Below are 6218 nucleotides of genomic sequence, written 5' to 3'. Positions count from 1 at the left end.
TCGACCCGGAGCCGAGTCCTTAGAAGCTAGCTATAGTTATAGACTAGGCCCTAAGCTGTAACAGTCCTAAGGGTTTGCAGCTTTTCGGGGTTAAAGCGATGCCCTTATTAAGAGGTTTCTCTGCTTGTCGTAACGGCCCCTTAAGATACTTCGGTATCGTCTATATCGTAGGCTCTTATCGTGCCCTCGCTTCGGTTATAGCTATTCGTGCCTAGAGACTACCTTCAATATACCCGAACCTATTAGATATAAAGAGATAGCCCTACTTTCGGCTCTAATAAAGGACGGAAACCAAAACTACTACTACTACTAGCAGTAATAGTATAGGCTACCGAGGGTAACATAACCTATAGCAATATAGGCAGCTATGTTTAGCATAATAGGATAACAAGACGGTTGCTTAGGCTAATAACTAGAGCCCTACAATATAGGCATTATAGAAGTGTAACATAAACAATGTACTATACGAGGTTAATAATCTGTCTACTCTATAGAAGGAGGCCTCTTATATAGGCTCAAAACTAGCCTATAGGTATAGGGCCGGTTACTAGCTAATATTAGTTATATCTTTAAAAGAGGCTTTAGCTTCCTATAAGTCCTATTTAGGTAAATAGCCTTGCTACCTTAATAGGTATTCCTTCTTGCCCTACCTAGTTCGGTGTTTTAGGATACGTTCTATAGACTATAGCTCTTCGCCGTCGGCTAGTACCTCTTTATGTTTAGTAGGGGCTTCCTTATTAGGGTCTCTGCGGTAGTAGTATAGTTTAAGAAGGGAGATATAGAAGGTGTTATAGATAGTATAGTATAGTAGGAGCTATAACTAATAGGCCTGTATGCCCTTAGCTTCTCGAATGCGGAATAGGCTAATGTATCTTAGTACGAGCTTAGGCCTTGTTTTGCTATTAGGTAATAGTTGTTTGCGGATACGGAGGTTCTTAGTGCTTAGCATAACTAGGTCGCCTTGCTTAAAGGTTATTAGCGTATAGTGTTTGTTGTAATAGGCCTTCTAATAGGCCTAGGCCTTCGCTAGTTTATTAGCTATCTTAGCGTGAATTTCTCGCATCTTTTAGGCCCTCTTAATAGCCGCTAGTGTTTTAGGGGTTAGTACTTAATACGCTTCCCTTTCCTTACGCTCGGCCTCGAGCGAGGTAAATAGATCTTGTAGTAAGGCAGCGTTCTAGCCTATTATAGCTATATATAGTAAAACCTTAGTTAATAAGTAGACACTATTATTGTATACGAATTTAGCTAGTTATAGGAGGTTAACCTAGTCGTTAGGATTCTCGTTAATATAGCTATATAGGTACTGCTATAGGGTAGCATTCTGCCTCTCTGTTTAACCGTTAGTCTATAGATAGAAGGCTATTAATAGCCGATGCTTTAGTCTTAGCTACAGGCACATTTCGCTCTAATAATAGGATATAAATATTAAGCCTCGGTTAGAGACTATCCCTTTAGGGGTCCTCTAATAGCTATAGAAGATGTTGTTCTATAGTAACTTGGCTGGGTTAACAGCCGTCTAATCCTTTCGGGCGGGAATGTAACGAGCGCCCCTAGCAAACCGGTCTACGATAACTAGGATAGTATTATATACATCCTTGCTGCCCCTACGCTTAGTAGGCGGAAGGCCTATAATAAAATCTATTATAAGCTTAGCAAATAGCTTCTTTAGAATAGGGAGTAAAGACAACTCGCTAAATAGTAAGTGCTTTAGTACTTTAACTCGTTAATATATAGTATACGTGTTTATATAGTCCTTTATATCCCGCTTACTATTTAGCTAGTAATATATACGCGATAGTAGCTCGTACGACCTCTCTATACTATAGTAACCGGCAAGCTCGCTATTATAGTGTTGCTTAAGAAGTTCTTATCGGATCGAATATTTAGCGGGGATATAGTATCTGCCCTTAAACTTTAAATAACCTTTATTATCGATCGACTAGTTGTTACTCTTACTAGATCGAGTCTTTCGCCTACTTACAAGCTTATCGATACGTTTAGTACCAAAGGCGTCCCTCTACTAAGTACGTAATAGCTTATCTATAAACGATTAACTATCCCTATTTATAAGGTTATTTAGTAGCACCCTTACTATTAAACGAGGTACGCATTATATACATCTAATAGCACTAGTAGCCGGATTAACTACATTAGTGCTTTAATCGCTGTTACTATATATAGCGATATCGACTAGGGAGTTATTATAACTTCTCCTATCTGTGTCCTTAGCCCTTGCCTTAATACGTACTATTAATACAGCAAGAGCATTAATATACTTTAAGCCGTCGCGGAGTCCGGTAAGCCGCTTATCCTACGCTTGCTTATTAACAATACGGGCTATAGCAATCTTATACTATAGGGTTAGAAATAAAGAATTAATATATTAGGTCTCGCTATCGTAATTAGGTCGCCTTAATAGGCTATTAGTAGGGTTACTTACGCCTAGCCGATATAATATATTAAAATCAAACCCGGCGAGGTAGACAGCCTATCTAGCCTATCGACCTATAACTCTAATAACCTTAGTAATGCTACGTAGGTTGTTATAGTCTATATAGACCTGTATCGTATATTAAGCCCTATCGAGATAGTGCCTCTAATACTTAAAGGCCTCGACAATAGCTAAGAGCTCTTGCTCGTAGGTCTCGTAGCGACGCTTAGCATTAATTATCTTCCTCGAGAAGAAGGCAATCGGGTGCTAGTAATAATTATTATCTAACTGCTATAATATAATAGCCGATATAGCGAACTGTAAAGCGTTAGTCTTAATCCGAATCTGTTTACTTAGTACGAAATAGTATAGCAAGGGGACTTTAGTAAATCGTTACTTTAGGCCGTTAAAAGCGGCTTGTGTTTTGTTAGTCTATTTAAACTCTCGGGTTAGGTTAGCCTTAGTTTTAGTAAGCTTAGTTAGTAGCATTACGTGCCGTAAGTAGCTCTCGATAAATCGACGGTAGAAGACTAGAAGTTAGCAAAACCTAGGAATAATTAAAGCTCCTTAATACTAGTAGGCGTTAGCTACTTAGTAATAGTCCTTATCCGGTTAGGATTAGCCTTAATACCCTTAGTTAATACGAGGAAGCTAAGGAAGGACACCTCCTTAGTAGCGAAGGTATATTTAGAGGGCTTGCAATATAAGCTATAGGCCTATAGGCGATCGAGTACCTTATAGACTATAGCCTAGTACTCCGCAATATTAGGTAAATAGGTATAAACTAGGATATTATCTAGGTAAACTATATAGAGGTAGTCTAATAGGCCTAATAGGGCCCGATTAATATAGGACTAGAATGTTATAGGGGCATTAGCTAGCCTAAATAGTATAACTAAGTACTCGAAATAGCCGTAGCGAGTACGGAAGGCTGTTTTCTATTCGTCGCCCTTATAAATGCAGATACGATAGTATATATCCTTAATGTCTAATATAGTATAGAAATAGGCGCTAGATAGGCGATCGAGGGTCTTATTAATAAGCGGAAGTAGGTAGCGGTCTTTAATAGTAACGGTATTAAGTCTACGATAGTTAATATATAGGCGTAGGCTACTATCCTTCTTTAGTACGAATAGGATAGATATACTAGCAGGGCTGTTACTATACCGTATCCGGCTATTAGCTAGATTTTTATCTAGGTACTTACGTAATATAGCAAGCTCTCGTTTACTAAGGTTGTAGAGGGGACTAAAAGGAACCTCCTTACCCTCTATTATATTAATCTTATAGTCCGTCTCTTTAAATATAGGCAATGTCGATACTAGGTAGTGTTTAAATATATTAATATAGGTCTCTCGAATAGGTAGTAGTATACGAGCAAGCTAATTAGGATCTATACTATTAGGGGGTATAGGTTTATCGTTATCTCTACCGAGAAGGTTAGCCGTCGGATTAGCTAAGATAGGCGTTAGGTTGCTAATAAATAGGACCCGGATATCGTCGGGACACTCGCTAATATTAATATATTTAATATCCTCTCTTCTAGCGATTCTAAATCGCTACTATTAACTGCCTAAGTCTATAACTATAGTATAGTGTTTAAGAACAGGGTTGCTAATAACAATATCGGATAGAAGGTTGTCTATGTCTACTACGTAGGTAGTAAAATCTAGCAAGCGTTTATTGCCGAGGTCGTCTTTTAGAACTATAGGAACATAATAGGCCCTATAGGTTAAGTGCCGAGCGTTATTAAACTAAGCAAGGGTTAGTATATTAGTTCTAGGCAATTATCGGAGGTCTAATTACTTAGCTAGGCGATAGCTAATAAGGGTACTAACTAAATTTCCTAGATCTAGTATAACCTTAGTCTAATAGTTAGTGCCCTTCGTATCCTATATAAGGCAGGTGCGTATAATAGCTAGTATAATGTCGATAGTTTTACGCCGTATAAGGCTAACAGTTAGTACGGCGCTTATTCTTTTTTCGACTAATTAGAAGGACCGATAGGGGTAGCGTTAGCGGCTAAAAGGTGCTTCCGGTGTTTAGCGGCAGTACGGTCGATTCGGGCCTAGTCCTTAGGTTTGTCGCATTAGCCTAGTAAATAGCTAGTACTATTACAATTAAAGCACTTTAATCCGGTTAGTAGATTGCCGTAGCTATTATTATTGTTAGTAGAGCGGTTAGCATTATAGGGATACGAGCCCCTTCTACGGCCCCTATCGCGGCCTCCTTTATATAGCTATCGGCTACGGCCTCTTCTACGGTCGTTGTTACTATTCCTATTATTAGTATTGTTATTCTAGTAGGAACCTTAGTTTCCTCCGCGGCTACGATAGGTAGCTAGGCGTATCTTAGATTCTAACCGTTATTAGAGCTAAATAGCTCGTTTAGCTATTTCTACTTCGACTATAAACTAAATGCGGGTTAGATTAGCCTATTTAAACATACGGCGGCGGTCTAATTTAAGGACTAATTCCTATCTTAGTTTAGGTCGTATCTTAGATATCTAGATAGAGTCGGTCTTAGATAGCAAATCGTCCTTAAGGGTCTTTAGATAGGCCTCGAAGGATCGGGAGGTCTAGTCGGCCTTTTGTTTAGTACGTAGATATTAGTCTTAGGCGTACTACTAGCGCAATATAGGGTTCCTAAGGGTGTTTAGTATAATAGTCTTATAGTCTTGCTACTAAATAGCGGTCTAATTATTAAGGGAGTTAAAATAGTTATCCTAGGTGCGCTTTAGGTTACTATTAATGTACTGTATAGTATAAACAACTAGGGAGTAGTCGTCTAGTAGCGCTCTTAGTACGTTACGCTAGTTGAGTTTATAGTTACGAATATAGTCGTTATACTGCTTTCGACTAGAGCTATTAAATACGGTACAATCCTTAAGCTTCGCATCCTTCTTCTATATAGAAGGTCCTACTACTAGTTCCGGTTTAGCAGTAGTTATTAGGGCTTCCTACGGGCGGCGAATCTCGAGAAGATTATCCTTTAGCTATTGTTCCTAACGTAAGGTAGCGAGCCTGTTTTAGGTAGCTTCTTAAAGTCTCGCTACTAGCTAGGGCCTAAAGGCTAGTTAGCTATATCGACGGTTAACAATATTGCTAAGAATATCGTTAACGGGCAACGATAGGTTATCCCCTTCGATTACAGGTTCTTTAGTAGGCCCTCTAGTAGGCTCTTTAGCAGGTACCTTAGTAGGAGGCACTTTAGTAGGCACTTTAGTAGGCACTGTGCTACTAGCGTTATCGTTGCTAGCGCTACTAGCGGCGCCGCGGTTGTTATTACTTCGTAATAAGCCGGCTATTATAATAAGGGGTAGTGCCGATAATATATTATAGGCCCCTAAGATACGGATATAGCGGAATTAGTAGATATCGGCTTAGTGCGATTAATTTAGTATAATAGGCTATATAGAAGGCCTTGCTTAATAATTAGTATAGTTATTTTTAATAGAATAGTACGTATAGGTCCCGTTCTTCGGGCGCAATATAGTTAAATCGATAGTTTCCGTAGCTATACCGCTAAAAGCTTAAAATGGGGACTGTCTAGCTGCTGCCCTTAGGGGATAGATCGAATACTATATAAGAAGGGTTATATTAGTAGGTGGATAGGATAGTAGCAGGTATAAGTAGTATTCGATAAGGAGCTAGGAGGAGAGGGAGGAAGGTAGGCAAGTTAGCCTATTACTAAGCGCTAAGCCCTACCTAAGGCACTAAGACCCTAGCTTTACTTAGCCTAGTTATATACTAATTACGTATAGCCTCTTTAGCCCTAATAATAG

This window comes from Pseudocercospora fijiensis, assembly GCF_000340215.1.
Source record: "Pseudocercospora fijiensis CIRAD86 unplaced genomic scaffold MYCFIscaffold_5, whole genome shotgun sequence".
In the NCBI taxonomy this organism is placed as follows: Eukaryota; Fungi; Ascomycota; class Dothideomycetes; order Mycosphaerellales; family Mycosphaerellaceae; genus Pseudocercospora; species Pseudocercospora fijiensis.
This window is presented reverse-complemented; position numbering follows the sequence as displayed.